The sequence below is a fragment of the Anomaloglossus baeobatrachus genome, chromosome 2 (genome assembly GCF_048569485.1).
Source record: "Anomaloglossus baeobatrachus isolate aAnoBae1 chromosome 2, aAnoBae1.hap1, whole genome shotgun sequence".
NCBI classification, from domain to species: Eukaryota; Metazoa; Chordata; class Amphibia; order Anura; family Aromobatidae; genus Anomaloglossus; species Anomaloglossus baeobatrachus.
Window position 1 is genome coordinate 259,276,837 of NC_134354.1, and position 13,676 is coordinate 259,290,512.

The following is a 13,676-nucleotide window of genomic DNA, read 5'->3' on the forward strand; positions in this document are numbered from 1 at the left end:
GTGTTCCATTGACCTCACGCCACAACTCTCAAAAGGCCATTAAGATGCAGAATAAGACAGTAGTTAAGGTCTATCCTCTTCAATGAGGAGTTCTTATTTCTTGGACGCAATTATAAACGGAGATTAGTCTCTAGACTATATGGGCAACGCCATGAAGAGGCCTTCAAGAGGGTATGTGGAAGCGTCCCAAGTACGGTTTTTCAACAGCGCCAAGCCACATGGTGCTTATGCTAATGTTGAGAGCCCTTGTGCCTATACATGCTATTATGGTCTGCAGTCCCCAGATGTCTACCATCGACCACATCTAGATGTCACTGGTCATCAACTGCAAAGGGAGCTGGAAGGAGTAGATCTTGATGAATTGCATGCCCAAGGTCATTCAGCATAGCAGAACATTCCTTTATTTAGCTCAATGATAGCATGCCAAGGTGTGTAAACTCATGCATCTTCCTGGAGTTCCTTCTTGATGCTCAAAAAAGGGAAATACATTTTTAAAATGATTAACATACCAATCAAGCAAGTTGCATAATTCCATGACTTTTCCCTTTTTGGTGTTGCAATTTCAGTGTTGAGGAGTGTATGTAGAGGTCATCCTCAACACCCAGAATAGCTAATGACTTCACAATTAGGTGTCAATGTAGCTTATCCCATATTATAAGCCTCAGGATTTTTAACTTGCATCAGTGTTTTAGATACCTGTTTATTTCACGAGAAAATCCTCGCAATCCTTGAGTTTTTTCCATGTCATAAATCTGAGTGCATGCCCCTCTACAATGTGTGCACCTCTTAGATGACGCTGGGGGACAGTTTAGAGGCATGGACACCACATCACTGTTTGGAGACAAATGCATACAGAAATTCAGTATCTCAGAATACAACGTGCATAGGCATAGCTAAGCTCTAACGTGGACCAACACTGCCTTTATATTCCGGGAGTGGGAAATCCAGCTTATTATTTCTATATCCCGTCCCAATCTTGCCTTTTGTTCCGCCGTATAAACTAGCAACAATCAAACGGAAAATCAGAGTTTCACACAATTATTCATCATGCTCCAGAATCAATATTTTTCCCTGCTGTTTCCTAAGCTTCAAACCAGGTTTCATTGTTGCATAAAAACACAGCCCACATACGGCTTTATTACCGCTTCTAAAGGTATATGCTTATTTCAGTCATCACCATGGGCAACTGTGCATTTTTATTACACGGTTTCTATTGCTCCAATACATCTGGGTCAAACTTCACCTCTCTTTTACATTCGGTGCATAGACTGGTGTGCGATATAATATTTATATACATTTTTTTATTTTTACAGTGCCCCATAGTTGTAAATCAGTGTCTTAACCCCTTCATAAACACACAGGATTTAATTTTGTTTTTTCCTCCCCTTATTCCCAGAGAGATAACTTTTTAAATTTTCCCTCGACCTAGCCAAGTGAGGACTTGTTTTTTGCAAGACGATTTGTACTTTTGAAGGACACCATTCATTTTGTCACGAGATGTAATGGAAAGTGGAAAAAAAAATAAAATAAAAAAAGTGAGGCAAAACAAGAACAAACACACACAAAAACATGTAATTGCATTTACAGAGCTCATTTTTCATGTAAAAACTGACCTAGCAATAGGATTCTCCAAATACCAAATATGTAGTTATTTTATTTTAAAGTAGTGGGAAAAAAATATATAAAATATATACTTTTTTTTATTTATTTTTTACTTGTGTCACAACTGAGCTATGACATTTTCAATTTGAGGCTGTGTGAGGACTTGTTTTTTGTGCCTCAAGCCAATGTTTTTATTGATATAATTTTGGGGCATATATGGGGTTTTGATTTCCTGTTATTCCATATTTTATTCCTGTTATGGCGGCTGACCCCCCCCCCCCACCTACACACACACATTCTTGAGTTTAGAGTTTAAACTTTATCATTATGCCGTTTACAGATCAGATTTATTTTGAGAGATCTGGCCTTTCCCAGTGCAGAGATACCAAATGTATAATTTATTATGTACAGTACATCACAAAAGTGAGTACACCCCTCACATTTTTGTAAATAGATTATATATTTTAATGAGACAACACTGAAGATATGACACTGATACAATGTAAAATAATCAGTGTACAGCTTCTTTAAGGCTATGTGCGCACTGGGAAATGGAATTTTCTTGAGAAAATTCCACATGCTCTCAGAGATTACCGCACCCGTGGTAAAAAACCGCGGGAAACCGCACCCGAAAACCGCATGCGGTTTGCCGCGGTTTTACCGCGGTATTATTCGCGGTATTGCCGCGGTTTTGCCGCGTGCGGGTTGGGATGTGCTTTATTGCATTCAATGCAATAAAGCACATTGAAAAAAAAAAAAGTCATTTAATTCTGAGATAGTAGATAGATAGATAGATAGATAAAGAGACAGAAGAATAGATAGAGGGATAGATAGAGGACAGATCGCTGCATTTCCCACGGTCGGCAGTGAGTTCACATTACCGGCCGTGGGAAATGACCGGTAATTACCTCTGCTGTCTGCTGCATTCAGCGCTGTGTCTGTGACAGTCGCGGCTGGATGTCAGCAGTGCAGGACGCCGGAGCCGGAGCTGTGGATTATGCCGGAGCTGTGGATTACGCCGGAGTTTTGTTGCGGGAGGGGTTAATAAAATGGTGAACGAGGCTTGTTGGTTTTATTTAAAATAAAGGATTTTTCGGTGTCTGTGTTTTTTCACTTTACTTACGGGTTGATCATGTCAGCTGTCACATAGACGCTGCCATGATCAAGCCTGGGGTTAATGGCGGTGATCCACCACCATTAACCCCTTGTTATATTACCCTGACCGCCACTGCTACACGGCGGCAGGAAGAGCCGAGGACACTCCGGTGCTGCCGCATAATGCATGCGACAGTGCCGGGGCAGCTGCGGCTGATATTCTCGGCTGCCGGAGGGGGAGTGAGGCGGGGGACATTACCCCTGCCCCTCTCCCTCCCCAGCCTGAGAATACCGGGCCGCCGTTGTGTGCTTACCTCGGCTGGACGGTGAATATGCAGCGGAGCCCACGTTCTTTTTTTTCTATATTTCCGTTTTCTTTCTATGTGTGTTTTATGTGTCTATGTGTTCTATGTCTGTGATGTGTTCTGTGTCTGTGATGTGTGTGTGTGTGTTTACTCTGCACGGCTTCCTCTTCCTGTAATGACATCACTTCCCTGCAAAACCGCAGACAAGCGATGCACATTACCGGAGGTAAACCGCGAAATACCGCAGGGAATAACGCAGGAAAACGCAGTGAACCGCACAGAATTTGCTGCCTGCGTTATTCCCTGCGGGATTTCATGATTAACATTGAGTCAATGGAGGGAAATCCCGCAGCGATGTGCGGAAAAGAAGTGACATGCACTTGTTTTTGCTGCGGGATTCCCGCAGCAAAACATGCAGCTGTCAAATTCCGCCCAGTGCGCACAGGATTTTTTTTTCTCCATAGGATTTGCTGGTGATTCACTGCAGAGATGTTATGAACATTTTCTGCAGCGAAACATGCAGCAAATCCGCGAAAAATCCGCGGGAAAAACCGGCAAGTGCGCACATAGCCTAATAGTGTAAATTTGTTGTGCCCACTAAATAACTCAATACACAGCCATTTATGTCCACACTACTGGCAAAAAAAGTACACCCCTAAGTGAAAAATGGCAAAATTATGTCCAATTAGCCATTTTCTCTCCCCGGTGTCATGTGACTCAGTGTTACAACATCTCAGTGTGAATGGGAAGCAGGTGTGTTACATTTGGTGTTCTCACTCACACACTCTCAGGCTATGTGCGCACGTTGCGTAAATACATGCAGTTACGCTGCGTTTTGTAGTGCAGCGTAACTGCATGCGTCCTGCCTCCCCTGCACAGTCTATGGAGATTGTGCAGGGGCCGTGCGCACGTGGCGTTTTAGAGCGCAGCGCTTCGGCTACTGCCGAAGCGCTGCGTTCAAAGAAGTGACATGTCACTTCTTTCCTGCGCTTTGCCGGCAGCTCCTGCTCTGTCTATGGGAGGAGCTGCAGGCAGAGCGCATGGAATTGGCTTCACTACGGACATTTCTGCAGCGATTTAAAGCGCACATGTGCTCTTCAGATTGCTGCAGAAATTTCTGCAGTGAACTGTACGCAACGTGCGCACATAGCCTCATACTGGTCACTGAAAGTTAAACATGGTACCTCATAGAGAACTAGATGTCCATATATATTTCATGATTAGGAGATGACTTTTTCAAATGAATAAAATTTGATTTACAAAAAACAAGATGATAGGTTCTAGAATAGGCCTCGCCATGGCCGACCAAAGGGGTTTAGTGTCATATCCAGAAGTTGTATTTTCAAAATAGACGTGTAAGTGCTGCCAGCATTACTACAGAGGTTACAGGGGGTGGGGGGGGGGGGGGGTGTCAACCTTTAAAACCTTAACGACCCATGATGTACTGGGTACGTTCATGGTGCCCTGGTACTCAACGACCCATGATGTACCCAGTAACATTATGGCGAACTCGCGGCCTCAGAGAACCTGTGAGTGCAATCGGTGTATACAAACCTTACATTCGGAAAGGAGGGGACCTCTGCCTGACCTCAGGAGAGGTGGTGTCTCCTCCCCGGACCTACGGAGGATGTGATTGGCTGACGAACGCCGCTCAGCCAATCACAGCCACTGTAATGATTGAGCCCTTGAAAATGGCTGAAACATTGAAATCCAGCCATGGTCAGTGCACCTATAGCACTGATCATTGGCTGGAGCTGGGTGATCTCTATTTCACCCTCCCCCAGCTCTGATTGGAGAGACCGGCCTTCTGACTGATCTCTCCAATCACCGTGGATCTGGGGCCGGTAACCTGTAGGTGACAGCCCCTTTAGCCTCACTCCATCCATGAAAGCTGAGGAGAGCGATCCCTGCACTTGCCCTATTGGTAAGCACTTGCCCCCGATCCGCCGCAACTGCCACCGATCCACCGCCACTGCCCCGACATGCCGCCGCCCTCCTCCATATGCTGGCCCATCAGCCGTTGCCCCCCTCTCTGATCTGCTGCCCCCTCCACCACCTCCCAGCTGGCCCCTCCCCCACATCTCATTCTTCCCGATTGGCTGCCCCCTCCCCAATCTGCTGCCCCCTCCACCCCCTCTCACCCTCCCTGATCTGCTGCCCTCTCCACCCCCTCTCACCCGCCCCCTCACCCCCTCCCTGATCTGCTGCCTGCTCTCTCCCATCCTCTTCATCTGCTGCCCCCTCTCCCACCTCTTACCCTCCTTCATCTGTTGCCTCCTCAATCTGCTGTGATCCTGCTGCCTAGATCCATCCTGTAAGGTAGCTATCCCCAATCTCACCTCCCACTCCCCTTCCACCCCACCATCCATCCTCCACCGCTCCTCCATCCGCTGCGCCCTCTCCCATCCTCCGCCAGTAATCCATCCGCTGCGCCCTCTCCCATCCTCCACCAGTCCTCCATCCGCTGCGCCCTCTCCCATCCTCCGCCAGTCCTCCATCCGCTGCACCCTCTCCCATCCTCTGCCGCTCCTCCATCCGCTGCGTCCTCTCCCATCCTCTGCCGCTCCTCCATCCACTGCGCCCTCTCCCATGCTCCGCCGCTCCTCCATCCGCTGCGCCCTTCTCCCATTCTCCGCCGCTCCTCCATCGGCTGCGCCCTCTCCCATTCGCCGCCGCTCCTCCCTTCTCCCATTCTCCGCCGCTCCTCCATCCGCTGGGCCCTTCTCCCATCCTCCGCTGCTCCCCCCATCTGCTGCTGCCCCATCGATCTGCCTCCATCTCCCCTGTGATCCTGCTGCTGTTCTGATCTATCCCGTAAGTATTTTTCGTGGCTCTTTTCTGAGTGGTGTGTGATGAAAAAAATAAAATAAAATAATAATCGTATTCCACTCGGACCAATATTAGCCTGTGTGTCAGCACCCATGAGCGATTATTTTCTCAGCCCTAATCGGACCGAGAAAACAATCGCAGCATGCTGTGGATGTAACGTGATCCTTGTTTCTCTTGCACCCATTCAAGGGTATAGGGCGAGAGAAAAATGGCACTGCACTCACAGGACACCGGTGTTCTGTGAGTCCTCCTACAGAGGAGAGAGGGAGATAAATCCCTCCCCTCCTCCGTGCCAGCCCTCCCCTTCACAGCACCGGTCCGCCCTTCCTGAGTGCTGGTCCACCCCCCGCAGCTGAGGTCCGATCGCATTATCGGACTCTAGTCGCAGGGACACTCGCCTCTGCTGTACTGCCAGTGTGAGCCGAGTGTCATGCGAGGGGATCGCAGTAATCCCCGTGTGGCCCTGGCTTTAAAAGACCAAGAATATTTACAAAAAAAATTGGTGTACTCACTTAAGCGATATACTGTATTTCTTCATTTTTAATGTAGTAAGAGTGGTGAAGTCTAATAAAATATAAAAACTGCATACTCCAGCTCTTAGCAATTACCAAATTCCCCAAAAATGTGATGTATCTGACAGCAGTAATAGAATGAATAGTTGGTGTATCCCCACATAGTGCTGCTCTCCGCACAGGAGCGTGCAGCTTCATGTATTTCTATCCAGCTATACGCTCCTGTCCGGAGAGTGGCAGGCAGTGTCGGGTGATGTGACTTAATCCTTGTGCGATCAACTTGCTCCAGAAGCAAGGACTAGGGGAAACTATATGCAACTGGGTAAGGAATTGGCTAAAAGATAGGAAACAAAGAGTAGTCATAAATGGTACATTCTCTAAATGGGCTATAGTCAGCAGTGGGGTGCCGCAGGGATCTGTGCTTGGACCGATTCTTTTTACTCTCTTTATTAATGACCTTGTGGATGGGATTGATAGTACAGTGTCAGTCTTTGCCGATGACACCAAACTATGTAGGATATTAAAAACTGACCTGGATAGTACAATATTACAAAAAGATCTGGATAAGATGTCAGAATGGGCAGATACTTGGCAAATGAGATTTAATGTTGATAAATGTAAAGTAATGCACCTAGGACGGAGTAATCCTATAGCTGCGTATACATTAAATGGAAGTAAACTCGGGAACACAGAACAGGAGAAGGACTTGGGTATTCTCATTACAAATAAGCTGAGCAGCAGCACTCAATGTCAAGCAGCAGCTGCTAAAGCAAACAAGATTTTAGGGTGTATAAAAAGAGAGATTAGATCCCGTGATCCCAACGTATTGTTACCCCTCTATAAATCACTTGTAAGGCCACATCTGGAATACGGGATGCAGTTTTGGGCTCCACATTTTAAAAAGGACATTCAGAAGTTAGAGTCAGTTCAAAGGCGGGCAACTAGACTATTCCAAGGAATGGAAGGCCTCCCATATGATGACTGGTTGAAAAAGTTAGATATGTTTAGCTTAGAAAAAAGACGTCTCAGAGGAGATCTCATTTATATGTATAAATATATGTGTGGTCAATATAAAGGACTGGCACATGACTTATTTCTTCCAAAGACAGTACTAAGGACCAGGGGGCACTCACTGCGAGTGGAAGAAAAGCGATTCCGACAGCTAAATAGGAAAGGGTTCTTTACAGTTAGAGCGGTCAGACTGTGGAATGCCCTACCACAAGAGGTAGTAATGGCAGATACTATAACAGCTTTTAAAAAAGGGCTGGATGATTTCCTCAGTACACACAACATTGTTGGTTATAAATGACTTAGTGACTAAATGTAGAACTGGTGGAGAAAGGTTGAACTAGATGGACCTAGGTCTTTTTTCAACCTAAGTAACTATGTAACTCGTCAGTGTGACACCAGCCTTAGCCCCATGTCTATAAAATTCAGCCCGTAAACATGCAGTCTGCATCTACATTTGTGGAAGAATAGCTCATTCTAATGAGCTCACTGAATTCAGCATGGTTATGTAGAAGGATGGCACAATTCAGTTCATAAAATGTCTTCCCATCAATAAAGTGATATTGAATTGGATGAGTTCAGGACCCACAGCAACTCAGCCACGTAAAGGTATCGTGGGCTGCCGAATGCTAAAGCGCATAATGTAACAAAGGAAAAACCCTAATGCTCTGCTGACTAATAGCAGAGATTGAAATTTCCACTGCCATTAGTATCAGCACATAAACTACACCAGGAGCTTCGTGGCCAAGCAGCTACATACAAGACTAAGGCTATGTGCCCACGGGACCCTGTACACGTGGATATATCCGCGAGTACGGCCGCAGGTTTCCTGCAGCTGCTCACTGGAATCCGCAGCTATTTTTAGCTGCGGGATTCCAGTGAAATAGCTGCGGTAAACATGTGGACATAACTGCGGATTACCTGAGGAAGTCCCGGCCTCAATCTCCATAGTGGAGCGCCGGGATTTCTGCAGGTAATTCTGCAGAAAGAACTGACATGCATTTATGTGCGGCTGCGGGACATCCACAGCATATTCCGCAGCCACACATACTACAGCATGGACACAGCACTCCCCATGTCTCATAAGATAACATGGGGAGTGTCTGTACTTGCTGAAACCTGTGGATTTATCTGGAAAATCCCGAAAATCCGCGGAGCTTCCGCAGATAAGTCTACAGGTTTAATCTCCCGTGGACACATAGCCGAAGGCTGGCCACCCCCCCCCCCCCCAAAAAAAAAAACGCTAAACGCATCTTACCGGATCCGTTGTCTGCTCAATGCAATGTCAATGGACTTGCGGCAACATGCATTTGCATGCAGTAGTGTCAGGATCCGGTGAGTTGCAGTTTTTTACCTTGTATCAAAAACGCAAACTTGTTGCATTTTTCACCTCCGTCCAAAAACTGCAACTCACTGGATCCTGTACACTGTGGCAGAAGCTGCAAAGTATTTCAATGGGTGCCGGATCCGGTTTTAACAGCTGCGGTTGTATGCTGCAGGAAGGATCCTGTTTGCTGTACAGAACATGGTCTGAATATCACAAACTCACTCACACACACACTCTCACTCACACACACACTCTCACTCACACACACTCTCGTCCAGAGCTGCATCCACGCCGTCATGGCAGATTCAGCTCACCCCTGATTACATGACTTTAATGCCCGCCCAGCCCCATTCAGCTCATTCCCGACCACATGACTCATAATGCAAGTCACGGGATCCAGTAAATAACACTTGCGTTTGCATTCGTTCAACTCAAATTCAACAGGATACAGTCACATGCAGTTTACATTTTTTGCCTCAAAAAAACGCTGATGTGAAACCAGCCTTACATCACCAAGCACACGCATCAGATGGAGTGGAGTAAAGCACACTACCAATGTACTCTGAAGCAGTGGATAAGTGTCCAGTATGGAGAAGGCAGATTCTTTGCTAGTTGACATGTCTGGTGAGAACATTACCTGCCTATCGCTAAAGTTTAACTATTTAGATGCTGCTGTCAATCACTGGCAGTGGCATTTAAATGGCTTTGATGCGATCCTGGGGTGATGATGGCTTACCAGCTTTAACAGTGGAACAATAAAACATGTTATGGTTTTTTTGAAGGATGGAATAAATAAAATAAAATGGGGGGGGGAATTATCTAGTCATGAAGGGGATAATGTAACACAAAAACACTGATGAGTTAAGACGTCTGCTCTTGAGCAGATGGCTGGATTCATTGGGAGACTAATGGATTAACCCTGCACCTAGAATGGATTAATACGTTCTAAACAGCTTCTCCAGGAAAATTAAGGGATTAATGATCTTTACACAGTGTACTTCAAGGGTGCGTTCATTTTTTTTCCACTACACTAAAAATAAAGTTTTTGCTGGACTTCAAACTTACTGAACATAAAAAACCCCAAAAACAAACCAAAAGCAGGACATTTGCAGGATTAATCTATATTATTGTAGCCATGGAGGTGGAATTTCTTTAGTATGTAGAAAATTAATAAGGCAACCAACAGTCCACATAGAGCCCATGCTTATAACCTTTCAAAAGGAGATTAGGTCATCAAAGGATCAAATAATCAGAAAACTACCTATTGTTTAAACCAGGTTTGCACGTTAAATATTAATTTACATTTTACTTTCTAATTTTTGAAAAGCTTGAAAACTCTCACTGGCCACAAGGTCTAATATTAGACTGCCACTTTTTGGGCCCATAGACTTTAGCAGCAATAGAAGGACATGGACCCCACTGAATTGAAGTTTTTATTGGGGGTTGTCCACTTCTCGGACATCCTCTTCTCGTTAACCATATTCCCACACGTAAAATAATAACAGCTTGTACTCTCCTCCTATGCTGTTCCAGCATTGTTAGTGCCAAAACAACTAATCAACCTAATCAGGAACTATTACATCAACCAAGAAGCAACAGTCCGAACGGAACATGGTGACACGGCATGGTTTAAAGTAGAGCGGGGCGTCAGAAGAGGCTGCACCCGTCACCACTTCTCTCCAATTTACATGCAGAAGCCATTTTCAGGAAGACTGGACTTGCCGAAAAAAGAAGGATTCAAAATTGCTGGATGAATCATCATGCAAACAATACAAGATTGAAAGCTAAAAGCATACACGGAATGACGGACTTATTACAAAGATGGAAAGGTCAAACATGGGACTCCTACTCTATACAAAGAAGACTATGACATTTACGACTGCCAGGGACAAGCAGGACACATTTGAGATGGAGGCAACAAACTGGAAGTTGTAAAGGACTTCAACCTACTTGGATCAATGATCACTGAAGATGCAGCACCAGAACTCAATAGGAGATTAGGTAGAGGCAAATTAACAATGAAGTAACAGAACAAGGTCCTCAAATGGAGGAACATTTCACTGGTGACGAAAACACGGCTTGTACATAGGCTGGTCTTTTCTGTAGTCACATAGGTATGCAAAACAGACAATAAAGAATCAAACGCCTTTGAAATCTGGTGTTTGAGAAGGAGGTTATCAATACCAGGGATGGCAACAACAAATAAATCAATTTTGGAACAAATCAAGTCATACATGTCACTCAAAGAAAGGATCACAAAGCTATGACTTTAGAAACGTCATAAAAAAAAAAAAAAAGAAGGAAGGAGCAAATCACTGGAGAAGGGCATCATGGTCAGAAAAATAGAAGGAACAAGGTGTGAAGATAAGCACATAAGACCCTGGTGGACCTACCTAACCTTGCAGAAGATTGATCTTCCTACAGCATGGGTCATCAAGTTGCCATTGCTTGAAATCGAGCTGCAGGCTATTTATAAAAAGAAAAGAAAGCTATATGCAAATTGTCTTTTCAGAGAGAAGACTAAGGCTATGTGCCCACGGGAGCTCGCACCTGAGGATATATCCGCAGGTACGTCCGCAGGTTTCTCGCACCAGCTCCCCGGAATCCTCAGCTATCCATAGCTGCGGGATTCCAGCAAAATATCTGCGGTAAACCTGCGTACATTCGTGTGACTTACCTCCCGGCCTCTATCTCCATTGTGGAAGGCCGGGATTTCCGCAGGTAATTCTGCAGGAATAATTGACATGCAGTTGTGTGGCTGCGGGACATCCGCACATACCGCATCATGGACACAGACACTCCCCATGTCCCATAGGATAACATGGGGAGAGTCTGTACTTGCTGAAACCTGCAAATTTATCTAGAAAATCCAGATTAATCTGCAGGTTTTCCGCGGCAAAATCCGCGGGTACAGACTCCTGTGGGCACATAGCCTAACTCTAGTGCCAACTATTGGAAGTAGCAATATTAAAAAAGTTAAATGGTTGCAAGACCTCAAAGTATAAATTGTAGCACAAGAAATGCCTTAGTGTGCCAAAGCATAAGGCTTGAGAACACATTTAAGTCTAGTGTACAAGCACTTCTTAAAAGGGAATCTGTAAGCAGGTTTTTTCTATGTAATCTGAAGACAGCATGCGGTGTGTCTCTTATCATACTGTATGTAGCAGTTTACCAGCACTTCAAGAGATTATAATTGCCAGACTTAAGGCCCAGTCACACACAACGACTTACCAGCGATCCCGAAAACGATGCGACCTGATAGGGATCGCTGGTAAGTCACTGGGAGGTCGCTGGTGACATGTCACACAGTCAGATCTTACCAGCGATGCAGGAACAATACAGGTCGCAGTAGCGACCTGTTTAACGATCTCAGCAGTCACTGTGACCCTGTCACACAGCGTCAAACACAGCGATGTGTCCTGCCCATCAGGACATGGCCTTTGAAGAAAATGGCCTGGACCATTCTGCAACGACTAGAGATCTCACAGCAGGGGCCTGATCGCTGGTAGATGTCACACATAACGAGATCGCTAATGGGATCGCTACTGCGTCACAGAAACCGTGACTCAGCAGCGATCTCGCTAGCGATCTCGTTATGTGTGACGGTACCTTAAGTCAGCAAGAGATCAGATAGTCTGATGCAGCCCCTGCTGTGATTAGCAACTCAATGCCTATAGACTTTGTACCAGAGCCTGGTGCTGGTGTAGGCAGGGGCAGCTTTCTCAGCTTTGCTAGATACTAAATCTAAAAACCTTTGAGTTACAACTGCTGCACCCAGTAAATTAAGTGATACATGATTGGATTCAGGGTCTCTGCCCCTACACCATGCTGCTCTCATGTGAGGTAGCAAAAACCTGTTGACAGATTCCCTTTAAGGCTAGGGCTACACATTTGTCATGCAATGCTTTTCAAAAGCAACCCCCCATCCATGATATTCCTCAGTGTTTTTTATTTTTATTGTAACATGCCCAGAATACCGAAGCGGTCTACTATATAGTTTAACATTATACAAACAAACAAACAAACAAAAAAAGTTGTTTTTTTTTGTTGTTGGTGCAGAACTGCCATCGCTGGCAGGAAATACTGGGGTAAGGAAATTAGTAAGTAGAATACACATCACCTCCCCCACCATTTTGAACTTTGGATAAATGGTTAAATGGTTTCTGGCGACAAATCCTTTTTACCCAAAAGACCCCATCATTTGTCTGGCAGCTATTTCTCCTGTTCCCCGCTTCCACCCCTCCTCACCCCCTACGCTCTGTGTAGTTCAGACCATTTTTTTCTAAAGTGTATGGGTGTCTTTAACTTACCACTATCAAGAAGCAATAATAATAATAATAATAATAATAATAATGCAAGTTTTAAAAGTTTACAAATGAGAACCTTTTATTTTCAGAGTTTCTGAACCATTCAGCTGTATTTATTACATTCTGCCATTGAAAGAATACAGCAACCTATATATACAGCTGTTGTGAAGAGGCCAAAGAAGGGACGGTCTGAAATAGAAGGGAGAATAATAGACTGGCCCAGCAGGACGCAGCGCAGGCAGGAGAAGCTGAAAGGGCTTGCTATTTATTGCAGAACACAATGTATAGGCAGATACCAGCCCATTTGGGGGAGCCAACTGCTTCAATTAGAGAACTGCCACACTCTTAATGCCTTAGAAAAATAATAAAACCACAAAAAATGATTATTTTTAAGTTGATAAATGGAACCTAACATTCTCAGCAATATTGATATACAAGAGGTTATGTAGGAAGACATACAGACCTGGAAAACCAGCATCTTGGTTTCTAAAGAAAAAACTCATCACTTGCTCAAAAATGACAATTCACCTGCTCCTTTCATTTTTTTGCTGATCACTTTGTGGCGATATTAACATTTGTTTTCTTTCTGAAGCGCAGTATGTGACATTTCTACTTGTAGTGCAACTGGGCTTGTTTTCCCCCATTCTACTCTGGGGATGTGCATTCTCACCCCTCCAACCAAGACACTGCC

The 13,676-nt window shown here is 45.0% G+C and overlaps 1 protein-coding gene across 3 annotated transcripts in view; it reads right to left on the bottom strand.

Annotated features, from left to right (window-relative positions):
- USP49 (ubiquitin specific peptidase 49) overlaps positions 1–13,676 on the bottom strand; it is a 120,280-nt gene that overhangs the window by 82,698 nt on the left and 23,906 nt on the right. For 2 of the 3 annotated variants that reach the window (XM_075335786.1, XM_075335788.1), the window contains exon 2: positions 697–831. The gene's annotated coding sequence lies outside the window, so the exon portion shown is untranslated. Of the gene's footprint in view, positions 1–696; positions 832–11,071; positions 11,145–13,676 lie in introns of all 3 variants that reach the window. The other variant, XM_075335787.1, reaches the window with a different exon arrangement.